At 39.6% G+C, this 19216-nt stretch overlaps 1 pseudogene; it reads right to left on the bottom strand.

Moving 5' to 3' along the window:
* Positions 1-9104: 9104 nt before the first annotated feature.
* LOC122792811 lies at positions 9105-9991 on the bottom strand (annotated as a pseudogene).
* Between the last annotated feature and the right edge of the window lie 9225 nt (positions 9992-19216).

Genomic DNA, 19216 nt, shown 5'->3' with positions numbered 1-19216 from the left:
TAATATTTTTTGCAATACGATTAAATAGAATTAGCCAGTCCTATTATCAGATATGAAGATCAGTAATATTGTAGGACAGCATCCAAATTTTGTCATTAAGAACAAACAATCTCTAAAGAGATTGTTATGTTATTGTAGAAAACGATGTTTGAGAAGACAGATACAAGGAGGAAGAATACCTTGTGGTGAATGTAATTTTTGTCAACATATAGACAGCAATAGGAGGTTTGTACATCCCACCACCAAACAAGTGTTTGAGTTTAAAGTTAATGCTGATTATTCCAATGCAAATATGATTTATATAGTTTGCTGCTCAGCATGTACATGTTTTACATAAGCAAAAGCAACAGGATGTTAAAGGACAGTCAGAGAACATCTACTGGCAATAAGAAATACAGATAATATGAATGCTCTAGTGAAACATGTATATGAGGAAAGGGATCTATATAAGTTTAAGTTTAGAGTATTAAAATGTTTAAGTTATGGGGAATGTTTAGGAGACATCAAGAACATTACAGAACAGCATGAGACTTGGATAGATTGTTAGATTTCACGCAGATGTACATCCAGGGTTAAATGTTTATGTACCCTTAAAACCAATTCTTAAATGTCATTATTTATTTAAATAGCTTCAGTGGTAATTAAGCATGTGACTGATTTTATTTGATGTATTGAATATATAAGAGCTGTTGGTTTTTCATTGCTTTATATTGGTCTGAAGAAGTGCTCAGTTGGACATGAAAGTGTTCACATTTTAAATAAAACTGTGTTTTTTACTTCTTTTTACTGTTGTGGTTGGTCTTGAGAAGTATTTTTGGATTTCTGGTTTTGGTATTCTACAGACCTATCCACAGTGGATTTCCTTTTTGCTGTTCTTGGAATACCAGAATAATACCACTAGCAATCCCATATCTCTGACATAATATATGAGATTGTGAGTGACCATAGATGTTTCTGCACTAACACACTTGTACAACTATTGTGAGATGCCAGAAATTTATAAGGGTAATCAAGCACACTGTCCTGACACTAATATTTTCTGGAGGTGTTAGGCGGGACAATGCTATAGCTGTATGTGGCATTATGAACAATCAAGGCTAGTTGACAGGTATGCATGGCATATATATGGCATGATCCACACTATCACAAATGTAATCCATGCCATCAATGTTGTCAAACAGCTATGCATGTACTGTGTGCGTCACTTACTAAGCAATCTACAACAGGACCTAGTAGACCAAATTAAAATCCTCTGTCACCATAGCCTGAGATGTGGCTTGGTTCTAGTGGAGTAGAAAACAGGAGCAGTAATCTCCCTGCACAGAGGTGGACCATCACCCAACCCTGGGAAATATGGACTAATGAGTATAACTGGTCTCATCTGTATGGCCATGAAAATAATCCTCATAGACCTTATCAACAAGGACATAGGTGACCTTCAAACTCTAGAGCCAGCCCAATTTGGCTTTGTTAAGGGTAGTTCATGCTTATTAAACATAGTAGACTTATTTGACAAAGTAATCAAAGGGCTGGATGAAGGTAAGACAGTGCATACCACCTATGTTGATCTGGCCAAGGGTTTTGACATAATCCTCCACTCAGGTAGCATTGAGAAACTCTCCCTGCAAGGGATTAAGTCTTACATTGATAGATGGTTAGCCAATTGGCACAATGACAGAACTGTGATAGTTGGGGAACCAACCTCTACCAGTAGAGCTATTATCAGTGGTATACTACAAGAATCTGTCTGGGCCCTTTACTGTTTGGAATCTACATCTTGAAAGTTCAGGCTAAAGTATATTGCCTTTGGTTTACAAAGTTTTTTGATGATTGCATATTGGGCGGAATCGCTGAGTCCACCAACAATGTCTAATTGTTACAGGATGGGCTAACACAGACAAATGATTGGTGCCAAACCTACTTGATCTACAAAGAAATGCAAAAATGTGTCATTATATTGTGCTTCTGCAAAGCGGAACTCCCCATTAATTACATCATTGACAACACCACCACTAAGCTCAAACCAAGTGGTGCAAGACCTGGGAACACAGGGATATAACAATCTGACCCTTGCCCACCAGGTTTCCATGGTTGTAAGTAAAGCCTTCTATGCTGTGCACATCATGTCAGGCCATCATATCCATGTGTGAGGATGTTATAACACCACTGTTCTCAAGCCTCATCAGAACACTATGAGTGCAATGCTCCCTTCTGCAAGTACCTAACCAGACATCTGCAACTGCTGGAGTGACCACACGGGTTTCTCAACAAGAAAATACAGGGCCTACAAACCATGCCATGATGTACATGGATAGGCTGGACAACCTGTCACTGTACTCTGCATTGTATAGGATGAGGAGACTTGTGCCTGGCTTACAGGCCAGTCTCTGACCCTGCCTTAATTGAAATGCTTCACATCCACAAATCTAATGGTGCAACAGTCACTCACTATAGGGATCTTAACCTAATCTGTGACATTAACAGAACAAGCTTGAGATACAGCTATAGTTGAAGGCATCAGCATAGTCTGTTGGCAGGAAGCAGTGTCCAACATGTTGGTGTAAATTGCTTTCTCTAATGTCAAGCAAGGGCATAAGCACACAAACACACACACACACACACACACACACACACACACACACACACACACACACACACACACACACACACACACACACACACAAACACACACACACCAGTTGACTGCAGTGAGAACAGAACCCTTACCTAAGTACATGAACTAGAGAATTCAGTACTTTATGCAAGACCCACAGCACAGGTCTGACTTCTACAAGGCTGCATGACAATTTATAGTGGATGACATAGCAGTAGATGGAGGTAAGATGTTGAGAGGCCTGTACGAAATAGATGTGTAGGCATGTGGAACTATCAAAATATTGGTGTTCCATGGGTTTGGATTGGTAACTGTAGGATACTCAATTATGCACTTCTGACTAGACAGCTACACATGTATACCAGTTGACTCCAGTGGGATTAGGACCCCTACCTATCTTAGTAGATGGACTAGAAAACTCAGTACTTTATGCAAGCTTCACAGCACAGATCTGATGTTTGCAACATTGCAGGACAACTTTGAATGGATGACATCATCAATGGATGCTTCAGAGAAGATGTTGGGAGGCCTGGATGAAATGGATGTGCAGGCATGCCCAACTTTGAAAATATTAGTACTCCATGGGATTGTAGCAGTGACTGCAGGATACACAATTATGTTCTTCTGACTAGACAGGCACACACACACACACACACACACACACACATACATACACACACACCAGTTAACTGCAGAGAGAACTGAACGCCTGTCTGTCTAACTACAGTGACTAGAGAACTCAACACTTTATGTAAGCACCACGGCACAGATCTGACTTTTATAAGGCTGCAGAACAACTTATAGTTGATGACACTAGTAGTGGATTTTGGAGAGGACATTTTTGGATGCCTGCGTGAAATGGGATAGCTAGCCGTGTCCAGCTGTCAAGATATTAAAGTTTTGCGTGTTACCAGATTGATGAATGTGCAATGTGTAGTGTTTGGTGTTTTGTTTCAATGTGCAGGTATACTTTAAAAGGCAGCTTTACAAACTATATGCAAATAGGTGTCCACTTTACTACCAGTATATTGTCATTGTAAAGATGTGCATGGTAAATAAGACAGGATTTGTTATTTATTTCTGTAAAGTAGCTGAAATATTTGTGAACAAGTACTGAGAGACCAAGTTTCCAGCGCATGGCTGGAGGTAACAGATGGCTGCATTGCAAATATATGTTATTTTCTTCAATAGTGCCTTCATTTTGTTTGTATTTCCACATGTAGTTTCATGGCATGAAGACTAAATGGACATTAAACAAAAGTAATGCAATGGATGGAAATGAATTTGCACATGAGAGATATACATTTCTACTGCTTTCACTGTTTGTGCATAGACATGAGCAAATGTGATCCTCATTGCTAAAATTGTGAAAGTTCTTAGCATTGACTGTATGAAACACACCTGTGACTTAGCTAGCTCTGTGGTACAAGGTGTAAATGCACTGACATTCCTTTTGGAGCCCAGATAATATAGGGTTCAAATCCAGGTGCATGTAATAGTTTTAAATAAGTAGTCATAATTTAATGAAATAATTCTTTAAACTACATTCACTGTGTGTTATTGTGTGTTACCTTAGCACAGTGAGTTTAAGCAGCATTGTGCAGAGGTAACTACATCAAACAAGAGCCGTACAACATTGCTTAGCATTGGTATACAATGTCAAACTTCACACAAACATAGAAGTCAAAAAGTGAAGGGATCCATTGCTTTTTTTGTTACTTATGTGTGTGTGTTATGTGCAATTCTATTTTTGACCATGTTAAAGGTGTTAAAATGGGGTAGATAGGAAAGTTGTGAAATGGGGGGCAAGCAGGGGGAAGATCAAAGGGAAAGCAATATAGGAATGTGTGGGTGGGAGGGAGGATAGAACCACAGCTATCCACTTCTTCAACAGTGTAACATGAAAATATGGTACAGAATATTAGGTGAATTTGGACTGTCGCCTCAGCAAAGAAGGGTGTCAACAAATCATGTTGTATAGCTAACTGGAATAAATCAAGTGTCACATGAAGACACATGTACAAAGTGGAGAACTATGTATGGGATGATTTTTTTTGGGGACAGGTAACCTTTTCTATTTTTAAGTTCAGTAAGAGATGGATGTTGTGTAAGGGACACAGGTATTACTGGGTCAGGGATGTAGGGTAGATAAGGCAGCAGATGCAAACAAACAGGATAAACAAGACAAGACACAGGGACAGTGAGGGACACAAAAGTTTGGGGGACACCATGATTGGGGATAGGGAGGGGACAACAGAAGCCCATGCCCATGCCCATCAAATGAGGACAGTGGGAATCTAGTCCTCCACCACAGGACTGTAATCACCATCCCCTTACTCCACTGGCTGCTGGATGCTGACCATGAGGGAGAGCAGCAACTCCATCTGTTGTTGGCATAAACCAATGGTGTGTGTCCGTGTGTGTGTGTGTGTGTGTGTGTGTGTGTGTGTGTGTGTGTGTGTGTATGAAACTCTGCACCAACCTAGGCATCTCCTGGTGGGTGATAAATCCTCACCTCTGCAAGTGCTTCTGCAGCATACCACAGCACAAGTTGTCAAGGAAGTGCTTTCTAAGGAGGTAGGTAGTGCAGTGGCAGCCAATGAAGTACTGCCAGATTGGGTCCTAGATATGTTGTGCATTGGTGCCAGAGCCAGTGGAGTGGGGGTAGACTGAGCCACTGGGTTTGGCCTACCTTCCTCTGCTATAAAGCATTTTGTGATTGATTAGAGATGGATGACATGGAAATGTTTTGAAGAGACAGAATAAAAAACAGAGATAAGGGCTGGGTGAGAGAAAAAAATAGATAAAATTAGTACCATTATATGTGACATACAATACATTATCACAATAATACAACTATTTTATCTAGAATTTTACATTTAAGTATACTTTCTTACAACTACAAACAATAATTCTAGATTGCTGAAAGTAATCTTTGCAATGTGTAGACAGTGCACATATGCTTGGTCCAATTATACAGATTAAAGTTAACAGCAGGCCATCGATGCCACTTGTGTAGAATTTAATTTATGTAATATTTTTAAAGGATTTCACTGTTCTATACTTGCTATTTGAATCCACAATGCCTAACTACAGTCTTACACTTGATTCCTACAGTTGGCTTGTGTTACAGACTAAAGCATGCACACTTGCTTTCAGAGTTAGGATATGCATGCATGCTTTGCTACAGCTGTATAGAAAAGAAAAATGTTTTTTTCATTTAAAAGCTACAATGACACTTCTCTTGTGCAGCATACATACCCCTTGTTTCCCTCGGTATCTCCAGATGCTCAGCATGGGCCTCCCTATTTGCAATGAGTTGTGCATTAGCTGTGTAAAGAAAAGAAAAGCATTATGCATACCAGTCTTGCCTATATTTAGCTTTCTATCTATTATGAAGTCTCTTTATTTGTACACTTGCACAACTGTGGGATATTGCTAATTCAGACATCATCCAGCCACTGGTTGAGTGTATCTCTCTTGTGCCTTTTTAAGTCATTAAAGTGGTGCCTACAGTGTTCCCCAGTGCATGGAATGCCAGTTGCACTGGATGCAGCCTTGACCAGACTATGCCAAGCCTCAGACTTGTACTGGGAGCCAGTATTTTCCCCCTGTAAAAGCCTTTGGCTGCACTGCTTTAGAAGGAGTCCAATAAAGTTTCTGGACTTCTGAAAACCCCATCTCTGCACCCTAAATTGGGCACCTTCCATTCTAACATCAGACATGTCTAACCAGAATACACAGCAACAGATAATGATTTCCCACCAATGTGTGTTATCATGTTTATTGGTAGTGCACAAACCTGAGGAACAATGCCAACTACATTTACGCAATGTTAAGTACAGAGCAACAGTGTCAAAAACAGAAGAAAGCAATTTTGGAAACTGGAAGGTTAAGCTGTCACTTGGCATTCATTTGAGGGTTGTTTGCTGCTGTAACTGTTAGGTGATTTAACTTTGCAGACATGCACTGGGGTCATAAATCTCATGACCTGGCACATGTTTGGTTTGACTTTATACACTGATAAAAATGATTTTTTACATTTACAGTGTGGGATCAAAACCATGCATAAAATGCAAAACTTTTCTTCCACAATGGTGTCCATCTTTGCTACAAAAAGTGCTTCTCAGACATCGTCATGAAGTATTTATTTAATACAGATGACAAACTGAGGTGTTAACCATGTATGTGTATGGCCTGACAAGGTACTTGTTTATGCATTCATTTGTGTATGTGTCATTTAAGCTTGAATGCCGTACAAGTCCAGATAGCAGAATTATTCTTACAGAAACATAGTAGGCAGTATACCCTCAGTCATACATCTGAACCTTCAGAACACAGTAAGGGTGTCTTATCTGTCATACATGTAATTCATATGAGCTCCAATGTTATGCATTACTTATTTACTAAGAATTATATCCTCCTATGCTACATAGCATATTGGGCAACAAGCATTCTCTAACATTTCTGGTCTTTGGCAAAAGTCTCAGCTTCATCCCAGCTAATGTTCAGTGCCTTCATGTCTTGTATGAATGTTCTTCTCCAAGTGTTCCAGGGCACACTCTTGGTCATTTGGCATCGTGAGGTACCCATGTGATTGCTGTCTTCTGGATTTGGTGGTTCTCCATTCAAAGGACATGGCCAGTGAATCAGAGTCTGTGGGCAATGATGGTGTGGTGTTTGCATGAGCAACTTCTTCATAGAACCTCTTCATTGGTGATATGATCATAGTATCAGATCTTAAGAATTTGGCATAGGCACCTCTGCTGAAAGACGTCAATCTTTTTGCTGATACTTGCCGATGCCTTAGGGATCACAATAGAGATAAACAGGTGGAGATTGGTTTTAATGGAGATGCATGGCTAGGACCAGATCTTGTTCATCCTCCAGAAGACTGCTGTCACCTTCCCAGTGCAGCATTTGACATATACTTCCACATCTCTGACTTTGGTGATCACACTATCCAAGTAGGTGAATCTCACCTTTGACTCCAGCTGTTTAAATCTGATCATCACTCCCCTCATTTGAGCCAAGGCATAATCTTTAATTTAACATTAATCCTGAGGCCAATCTTGGCAGCTTCTCGTTCAAGATCAGTTGTTGAATCCTGCAGCTTCATCTCATCATCTTCGAGCAAAGTAATATCATTAGCAAAATACAGGTCACCAAGGCAATTTTGATCAGTCCAGTAAATACCAGTTCTGATGCACATCCCTGTTTGTCACATGAAATAGCCCAGAGCAACAAGGAAGAGGAACAGGGACATGACACAGCCTTGTCTGACCTCGGATGTAATCTCAGAGAGGTCTGAGTGGCCATTTTCAGTTTTGATGCAATAGCTTGATCACAATACAAATCTTTGAAGATGGTAATGAAGGTTGTTGGTATGCCATAGGAATGCAAGACCTGCAAGAGGGACTCTCAATGGATGCTGTCAAAAGCTTTCTCAAAATCAACAAAGTTGAGAGCCACTGATTTTTTTAAACTCCACATATTGTTCTATGATGTTCTGGAAGGAGAAGTTTTGTTTGCTGCATGATCTTCCACCATGGAAGGCAGCTTGTTCTTCCCTCAGGCTTTAGTCTATACCATTCCACAGTCACTGGAATAGGATCACATAATACACCTTCCCAGACACTGAGAAAAGGGTGATGTCTCATCAGTTGGTGCATTCACATGTATTGCTTTTCTTCTGTATCTTGACTATGGCACCTTTCCACCAGTCCTCTGGGACTGCTTCATTTTGCCAGCACTTTTTTAATAGCTTTGCAAGCTCTTCTGCCATGGCCTGACCATTGTTATTCCTGAGGCTTCTGATTGCAATGTTTACTTTGTCACCAGTGATCATACCTGTGTTTACTTGTAGGTACTCCTGAGCCTCATCTGCATTGAAGTCATAAGTGGTAGTTGGATCTGCCAGATTTAGGGTTTCCTGGAAGTGTTCAACCTACATTTTGTTCTGCTCTTCTTTGGTGGACTGAACTTTCCCACTTTTATTTTTGAAAAGGATGTTAAAATTGCTTATTGCTCCAACCAGCTCATTGATAATACAGTAAAGGGTTTTGATTTCATTGTAGTCGGCTACCTCTTGTACTTCATTTCCCTTTTCTTCTAACCATTCCTTCTTATCTTTCAGACAGCAATTCTTCATGAGTCTATCCAACTCCACGTAAGTTTAGCTTTCTTCTTCGTGAGCAGTCATGTTTGTGGCCTGGTCACATTTAATTTTTGCAATTTTTGTCTTGTCGATCAGTTTCCATGTGTAGTCTTGTATCCACATATTCTTCTGCCATCTTTGGCATCTTCTGATGGTGTCTTCGGGACATTCTCTAATGGTGTCTTTGAGCATGGCCCAGTGGTCGTCGAAATCCATCACCTCTCCAAGGAGGTTGAAGTGGTTGTGCAGTTCTGATGTGAAAGTGTCAGTGGTGTCAGGGTCTTTGAGTTTCTCCATTGCAAATGGTCACTTTAATATGAGTTGCCTTTGGTTTTAAAGTTTGAGTTTAATCTTTGCCCTGACTAGGTAATGGTAGGAGCCAATGTATGCATTCCTGAAGACCCTTGCATCCCACAAGGACAATCTCCACTTCTAGCTGATGCAGAGGTAGTCAAACTCATTGTGGGTTCACCGATGTGGTGACAGCCAAATGTTCTTGTGGATCCGACAGTGTCAAAAGTTTGTGTTACCAACACATAACCTGTTGTATTTACAAAAGGATATCAAGCATTCACCATTGTTGCTGAGGTGTTCAGATGAGGCATGGGGTCCAACTATGCATTCAAATCCATGCCAATTGCCTCCCAATTGGGCATTGAAGTCTCCAATCAAGATTTTCAGGTCATGGTTTGGGATGTTGTCAAAGACATCTTGGAGCTGCCTATAGAAATCATCCTTTGACACATCTTCTGTGTTCTCCATTGGTGCATATACTTGCATGATGGTTGCTTTGGCATGTCCACAAGGAAAACAGGATGTGATAATCTGACCAGTGAGAGGTTTCCAACTGGCTAGTGCTCTCTTTGCTTGTTCACCCAAGATCAGGCCGACACTCCATTTGTGGCTTTCAGCGTGTCCTGCATACAAGATGGTCCTGCTGTTGCTGGTGTTCAGCCATTTCCTGTCCATCTGGTTTTACAGACACCCAAAATATTCAGTTGATAATTATCAAATTCTCACAGCAATTGAGCAAGTCATCTGATTTAATACAATGTCCGCACATTCCACATTCCGATTTTTGTGAAGTGCTTTGTGGAAAAAATTGCCTTAAACTTCAGGCACTGGACACTGATATTGGTTTGCTCCAGTGCCATGATGGGGTTCAAACTTGATTCCTCTAGTTGCCAAGATATTGTTGAGATTCTGTTTATCATTTCCATAGTGGTTATGGGTTTTATGATGTCAGGTTGTTAGCCCGACTCTCAACCCTCTTCTTTTCACATCCAGGCTTGGGGCCTGTAATGGTGGAGTTTGCTATGTATAATTATTATTTATAATTATGTAAACTTTGTTATACGTGATATTTAATATAATGTGAAATCTAACAACAGTAAAAATATCTGGTATTTCCTTTATTAGAAACCAGGACCATATATATGACAGTCCTACACTTATGCTTGTTGCCACAGGAATATTGAAATAGTATTTGGATATTTTCCTGTTCATTACTATAAACTGAACTGTCACAAGAGTAAACATATGTTGAACTTCCTGTATTAGGACACAAGACCATCTGTATTACAGCCCTACACTTACACCTGCTGCCTCAGGAATAGTTAAATAACAGCTGGATATTTTCCTATTTATTATTAACTTTTGTGCAACTGCCATGCAACACTGCTTAGTGTGTTTTTGTGGTGTCCAACACATGTGATACAATGTATCCATTTTGAAATTTCTACTGACTTCTTCCTTTCTGCAGGTGTTCTAGGTCTGCAGGTGTTGTGGAAGCTTGCTAACCACCACGCAACATCGCTAAGTGGTGTTGCATGATGGAAAGCAAAAAATGCAACAATGTATCTTTTTTGATATTTAGAATGTCTATGTCCTGTCTGCAGGTGTACTTTCTGCTTCCTGTGTGGGTCATTACTCCAGGTTTATGCTCTGGTAAGCATCACACAAATGAGATAAGGAAAGCTAAACAGGTTTTAGCCTTGTGATCAGTGCTTATTAGGTGTCATCCTTGAAAGACAAAGGTGGGACTTGAACCCTGATGTACAGAGAATATATGCTGTGTGGATCAACATGTTTAGCAGATGTGCTACACAGACAGGTGATTTGCAGCTGTAGTTGATGTATTGATTGTCAAAGAAGTACATTACATCACATTTATTGTGTTTATTCATTTCCCATGTTTGCCCTAAGCCACATACTGCAAATACTGGCACTAAAAAAAGAAAGAAAATAAATCTATAAAATAATAAAAAATACAAAATATATGTTAATAGACATGAAACATTTTTACAGAAGTCTGCATTTAAACTCTAATACCAATGAACCTACAAAGCACAGTGTACTGTGAGTCTTATCCCTCTGTGCCACAAAAATAGATTTGCATCAGAGAATAAAAATCATTGTGCATGCAAGCCAGTACAAAATCATCCACAATATCAAAAACACATATGGCACTTGCACACTTCTGATTTTTTTGTACATGTATTAATTTCAGACATAGTGCAATGAGCGATCACACAACTATTTCTGACGATTGTTGGAGAAATGCAGCTCTGTCTTATCTCTATATGGTATTTAATCTTCTCTTATCTGTGTATTAATCTGAGACATGGAGCCTATAGGGCATTTTGTATCATTGTCTTTAAAAGGTCAGACAATATTAAATGGCAATAATATGCAGTTTTCAACCAATGCAGGGGAGGTTTGATGTTACTGAACAAAAACTGAAATGTGTGCTGGTTACTTACTTTTAAAACACTGATACAAAGTTACTTCTATACTTTGTAAGTCTAACCTGACTGACATGCCCACTGCAGGTAAGGGAGTCTGAAATGTTGTTGTGTTTTACTTCTTACCAGTAATCATTCACAGTTGCAATATTTTAGCAACAAAGACTGAGGGAGTGCATGCACTATGTTTACATTTGCTACACAGAGCCAATAATTTGAGATTCAGCAATTCTACTGAGTTCACACCTCATTTACATCTTCATCATGCACACAGGCCTGAGTCTCCACTATAGAAAGGTAACTGTATAGCTGGGGAACCTAAAAGTCAGGAGATGTATGTGGATAACAGAGTTGAAGATTGCAATTACTCTGGATTTATCTGCACAGAGTACAAATGATCATGATAAGGCATGATTGCAATTTTCAGTTAGATCCTGGATATGCCCAGATGTCAATTAGAAAAACATTTTTAAATATGCATTTTCAAATGCCACTTTTATCTATAAGCACTTTTTAGAAGTTCCCTGATGGGTATAGCCACTTTGTCAAGGGCATGTTACTTTCACCAATGCACAGCCTTATTACATTTCATCACACGTGTTAAATGTTACACCTGTTTCTATTTACAATCTTCTGTTTTTATTTCCATGAAATGTAAATGTTCTATGTTATCAATGATACAGGGGTGTTAGGCTTCAAGGATGGCCCATAAACACATTTAGGGCAGTGCGGGCCACAGGTACAGTTGACTGTCAATTGCATCAAAATGAATGATCTGTGGTAAGTGTGTACACTTGTTTTGGGACAGTTTCATTGATAGCAGTCATAGCAATTCAGTGGAAATTCCAATTCCTTTGTTTCTTAGCAAAATGCCATTCGCTTGTTTGTTTGGGGTTGGGAGAGTGAAGTTCCATGTCTGTGTTAGCATATAAAAAATTGTTAGCACAGAGGTTTGTTTTGCTATTGTTACTACCCTAGTTTGGGATTCAACCTTGCTTTGTGACTGACTTTGATATGTTAAAACCACATAAATCCATCTTTATATTTCACTATATTTGTATTTTTTCCTACAGTGGGAAATATTGAAAAAACTACTTCCTTATATGTTATATCTAAGCAGGACTTTCAGAGACATCCCAAACATAAACACGCTTCACTTAATACATTATCAGCTGAACACAATACATATAAAACACATGTACCAGTGTTTCACCTAGCAAAGTCCATAGGCAAAACACAAAATCTAAAGTGAGACACAAAGATGTCCCACTCACCAGGTTTGATAAGGAGAAAATCACTGTCAGCTGTCTATCAAGTGTCAGGATCCACCACATCACACATGCACTTGCACTCAAGTCTCTCAGCAATAGGTACTGTTATGACTCTGTCATAGTCCATGTTGGTGTGAACAACTTGAGATGCACCTCTCTGGACTTTATGAAGAGAGACATGACTGACCTCTCTGAGTATGTGTCTCAGGCAGGTATGCCCCTAGCCTTAAGCAGGTTTCTTCCTTCACCTGTGATGATGTCACAATACAGACAAAAATGATTGACTTCAACAACTGGCTTAGTTTCTGGTGTCATTCCATGAAGATGCAGTACCTATTAGACTCAGATGATATGGCTAATAGACCAAGATGCTTTGCAGAGATGGTCTTCACCTGATACCACTTAGCTTTTGATTACTGGGTAAGTCACTTGCCTCCCTCATAGTGCCTTTTTTGGCAATGTCACAACAGCAAAATTTCTGACATAAAAATATCCTTGAAGAAAAATAAACCTCAAGGTTATGCTTCTAAACACTAGGAATCTAAATCTGAAACTGCACTCACTGGAAGCATTCCTCACTTTGGAAGATGGAGACATCTGTGCAGCTATAGTGACCTGGCTCAAGGCTGCTGAGAGCACCCCGACCATGAGAGCTTGTAATGCCTTCCATACTTTCAGACCACACAATAAACAGGAGGAGGAATATAAATATTCATTAAAGATTAAGACACCACCAGATTGGTTAAACAGAACAATACCCTAGAGCAAATAACTGTAGGAAAGACCCCCCTCCAAATTATCATCAGCTATATGTCCCCCTCCATGAAATGTGATATCCACACTGCCTACTTGGATCTACTTGAATTGCTCAAAATACAAACACTCTGTTTATGCGTGACTTTAACCACCCGTCCATAGACTGGGTAACTTATATGTGTACTAACATGCTTGCCAAAAGGTTCTTGAACTTCGTTAATACCAATGCCTTGAAACAAATATTTGGTACCCCCACAAGAGGCCCCAACATTGATCTGGTACTCACTAACATGGGAGATCAGTGTACCACCACAAGTGTGCAGCCCTCCCTGGTGAAGTCTAATCATAAATTGGTCTTGTTTGAAGTAACAATTACATCAAACCTCCCTTCAGGAGAAATTAGTCTATAAATCTTTTCCAAAACCAACTACAGCCTCTTAAGAGATGGCATTAATAGCTCCAAAGCTCCTGCCCCCACTCACAGCAAGGGCACCTATACTGGGATATACACCAATGCTCTTTATAAACATTTACATGATTGTTTTGACTCAGATGTATCTGATAGGAGTTTACATATCAATATGATAAGAAGGGGATTAACTATCTGGACACATTTATGACCAAGGAAGGTGAAAGTTTCAAGTCCCAAGTATATAGAAAGAATACTTTTTGCAATGCCTATCTACATTTTAAAAGCAACCATCCTTTAGGGCAAAAGAAGAGCATTGTGAAGGGGCAGGTCATTAGAGTAGCTTGTTTGACTTCATGTAAAGAAGATTTAGCCAAAGAATTTGTTAACATCTCCAACATGTTTCAGGATAGGGGTTACCCGGTGAACTTGTTAAATCAGATGGGGGAGCATATATAAACCACTTTTAGGGGCCAGTTCAAATTTGGCACAAGATGATCAGAATATACAGATCAATCATACACAGAATAATTTTAGTAAGGCTTGTATTTTGCAGTATAATGTGAACCCATATAAGGTTAGAAAAGCACTGGAAAGAAATTGGAATATATTTAGGACCAATCAGGGGATTTTTAGAAAAGTGGGGGAAAGACCTAGGTTTGTAAACAAAGTGGGACTGAATATGAAACAATTGTTGGAAATAAGGGTAGAAAACAAAATGGTGGTTAAGCAAGGTACACAGGTTTGTGGTATGTGTTCCTATTGTTCATATATTAATAAGCAGAATAGTTTGGTTTTAAACAACAATATTATGAGCAGAGTATTTTTTGAGAAGGGAAATTGTAGTACCATGGGAGTGGTATACTTGACATTGTGTAACACAAGTGGACAATTCTACGTGGGAAAAACCGAACATATGTTGGAAAATAGGACATATGAACATTTAAATTATATGAGAAATAAAAAATTAACCAATTCCCTTTATAAACATGCAGCAACTTGTATAGATTTTGATAGATTTGTGTTTGGGATTCTAGATATTGTAAAGATTAATCCAAGATGGGGGCGACTGGAAAAATATATTAAAAAAGAAGGAGACTCAGTGGCAGCTAAGATTAACTCCTATGCTACTGCCAGGCTTGAATGACAGAGTGTCAATAGCCCCTGTGTTATTAGATAGATAACCACAGCCTAAGCACTGGCTATGTCCCTGCTGAATGAAAAACAGCTATTGTCATCCCCTTGCACAAAGGGGATGCATCCACTGACCCTGGGAACTATAGACTCATAAACCTAACCAGCCTTATCTGCAAGGCCATGGAGAGTATCATCAAGGACCTGATCGGCAAAAATATAGGAGACCTTAAAATGCCTGACCTGACTCAGTTTGGCTTATTAAAGAGAGATTGTGCCTGCTGAACCTGGTGGACTTTGAGAAAGTCACCAGAGCCCTGGACAAAGGCAAATATGTGCATACAGCCTACCTAGTCTTAGCCAAGGCCTTTGACACAATACCTCACTCAGGCATCATTGAAAAACTCACCCAGCTGGGGATCAACCCATATATTGTTAGGTGGGTTGCAAACTGGCTCACCGACTGACACATACAGTCAAAATAGGGGATTCCATCTCCACAAGCAGACCTGTTATCAGTGGTGTTCCACAGGGATTGGTGCTAGGGTCCTTATTGTTTGGTATATACTTCTTGGAAGTACAGGCAAAAAACAAGAGGTCTGTGGCTGACAAAGTTTGCTGATGACTGCAAACTGGGTGCAGTCATTGAGTCCACAAATAATGTCAATTTTCTACATGAAGGACTTACTCAAACCAATGATTGGTGACAAAGTAATGGACTTAAACTCAATGCAAAAAATGTATTATTATCCCCTTTGGCAAGAGCTATGAGAATGTGCCTGTGCCTCCATGACAGCCCTAAACATACATTGAGTAGCACAGGAAGAGACACCTGGATCAGGTGGAGGATGGACAGCTGGCCTCCTCTGATCACCCCTAACAACCCTTCTGTGTGCACCTCACCCACACTTTGGCTATGGCCAGAGTTAATAGGCACTGAAGCCACAGTAACCACACTTCCCTGATCAACTGTCTCACCATCCACCTCTCCAATATCTGAGGGCTCATTGGAATGGGTAGGCATAGGCCTATTGGCCATGTCTGATGGAATTTCAGGGAATGGCTGTATGTCAAACTATGCCAGATTAAACCTCTGCACACCATGACTGTGCCTCTCTTTGGCTACCATCATCATCAGAGTCTGCTGATACTCTGGCATCAGGTCGTATAAGTCCCACACTTCCACTGTCAGGATCACCTGTGATAATAAGCAACACATGAACAATTAATACTTAAGCCACTGTACTCCAATATATATTAACAAAATAACAGTGCTGCCACTATTAGACAGTCCAGCAATACACACAACAATCCTGATATCAACATCACACACTAAAGTATTTCTTTGAATTGCACATCAGTACTGACATAAAAATGTTTGGCTTACCATCAGCAGTTGAGGGTATCCTCTTCATGTCAGGTGGTCCTGGAAGAAGTTAAGCAAAAGGTAAGGGCATCATCACAATTGAAAGTAACACAGGGGGTAATACTTTTACCCCTTTATATGTCCAGTAACTATACCTTCAACAAGAATTTGGATGACAACTCTAGCCTAAGGTAATCAATTAGAATGTATTAACTGTAGCAATCTTCAATCCCCCGCCCCCCAAAAAAAAAATCTTGTGAAACATAAGTAATGTATGGATTTCAATTGTTTTACTAAACAACAGTATTTATCAACTGAGATACAAAAGCCTACCTGGAAGTTCTTCCTGTTACATGCCTGCTGTCCTTGAAACAGTCACATCAATGTCGAGGACATGCTCTTCTATAATTTCCTGGAACTGTCTGGATGCCTGACAGTGGAGAGGAACTTTTCATTTGGTGTTAGCGGTTGCTCTGTAGTAGGCCCCCCGTACCCATCCAGTGATGGTCCACTGCAGCTGGTCTCATCTGAGCAGATGTGATCATGTCAGTATCCCTATGGTGCACTTGCTCATATGTCTTGCCATGGCCACCAATGGCATTAACATTGTTGACAATCTGCCACAAAATCAGCATTCTGCATGACATATCTCCCTGTCCAAGCAGAAAGGTACCATGTTGCCTAAAAGCATTGACAATAACCTCTTTCTGAGCATCAGTGAAGTGTGGTCTTCGAGGATTGAGATGCTTGGTTGGAATAGTCCTAGGTGTCCTAAAAGACAACAAAAGGATAATGCACATAAGTATCACATAACTACAAAATAACTGTTCTCAGATAAAATAGAAAAGGTAGCATCTCAGTATTAGCCACTGTAGAAACATAAAACAGTCTAGAGATTTAAAATATGAACAACAGGTTGGATGCAAAAACAGGAGAGTAACAATAGCAACATATCCTTGTTTGCATCATAACAAAAATGGAGCTTTTCTCCCAACCCAAAAAAAAAAAAGAAAGAAAAACAGACAAGTGACACATTTTGCTAAAAAACATCTTTGAAATGCTAAAAATGCTGTCAAATGAACTGTCTTTAAAACTTGTCAACAGTTTTATCACAGAACATTCCATTTTAAGGTATTGCCAATCATGTAAACCTGTGAAATGTGCTGACAAAAATGTCCATGGCATCAGTACACTTCTAACTAATGCATACAGATAAAAGTGTAAAAGCCTTTGCTTCAGATTTGTCTAAATTATGTTCCAGCATATGCAGTATGTAGATGGCAAAATACAAGCATACTTTCACAAGTTCAGTAATCCTCTTTGCAGATATATATCCCAAAGTAATAGCCTTGGTTTTGTGCTCTCCACATAAACAAGTCTCCTCACCTTCACTTTTCCTAGCTGCACAATTGCCTTTTTATATGGTGTAGATTCACGGCTGTTAGCATGGTGAAGATGCAAATCCCATGAAAACTGATTAGAATTGTTGAATCCCAAATGCTGGGCTCTGTCTAGTAAATGTAAACATATTGCATGCATTCTCTTGTTGTTTGTTTTTAATGGCTTGCACCTGTGAATGATTACTGGTTGAGAGAAGGAAAACACAACAGCACTGCAGGCTGCCTACATCGAATGGGTGGGTCAGGTGAGACTTACAAAGTGATAGATGTAAGGCTAGAAATGTGAGCAAGCAGCACACAATTCACAGGTTCTGTTCATTAACATCCAACATCCCCTTCATTTTATGGCAACTGCATATGATATTGCCATTTAATATCCTCACACATTTTAGGGCCTGACTATCTCTGACCAGCACTTCTTCTGTGGCAATGATGGAAAATCAATGCTGTGGAAGAAAATGTTTTGTCCGTTATGCCTACGTCTAATTTTTATAGAGTAAAAATCAATTTTCTCACTGTATAAAGGTAAACACCAAAGTGTCAGGTCATTATATTTATGCTACAGTGCATGTCTGCAAATATAACTCACCTAACAGTCACATTCCAATTTCCAATATATGTTTCTAGGTAGACACCCCTCAAACTAAGGCAAAGTGTCAGAATAACCTTCCAATTACAATTATTTAATTTCTCCTGCTTAGCACTGCTGCTCTCCACTTAACATCATGCAAACATGGTTGGCATTGTTGCTCAGGTTTGCATACTCCCAGTAAATGTGATAACTGTAATTGGTGGTAATGCACCAGTCTCCATTTCTTTAGTTTGGCTGGTAGACATGGCTGATATTAGAGTGGAAGGTGCCAGGTTTAAGGCACAGAGATGGGGTGTCCAGGAGTCCAGGATATTTATTGAACATCCGGTAAAGCACTACAGCCAAAAGCTTCTGCGGGGGGACTATTGTGGCTCCCAGTACAGGTCTGAGGTGTGGGATAGTAAATGTTATTATGTATTGCTGCTGTTAACTGTCCATTTCCTATCTATAACATGAAATTACATGTGGAAACATAACAAACTGAAGGCCCTATCTAACAATACATCACATATTTACAATACAGCCATTTGTTTTTGTTGCCTCCCTCCAGGCACTGCAACTCTGGTGTCTCGGTACTTTTTCCACACATATATCACCTACACTACAGAAATGAATATCAAATGTGTGATATGCAATGCACATCAATCTGGTAACATGTAGAACTAAAACTATTGACCCATAAGCCTTAAAAGCCTTATTAAACCTAGTGGACTTCTTTGATATGAGGGATAACAGGACATACCAACTATGATGGGTTAGCCAAGGCCTTTGAC

The sequence above is a fragment of the Protopterus annectens genome, chromosome 2.part0, assembly GCF_019279795.1.
Source record: "Protopterus annectens isolate FY-2018-M chromosome 2.part0, PAN1.0, whole genome shotgun sequence".
Classification (NCBI taxonomy): domain Eukaryota; kingdom Metazoa; phylum Chordata; order Ceratodontiformes; family Protopteridae; genus Protopterus; species Protopterus annectens.
The sequence above is the reverse complement of the archived record's forward strand: the minus strand, read 5'-3'. Positions and strand labels throughout refer to the sequence as shown.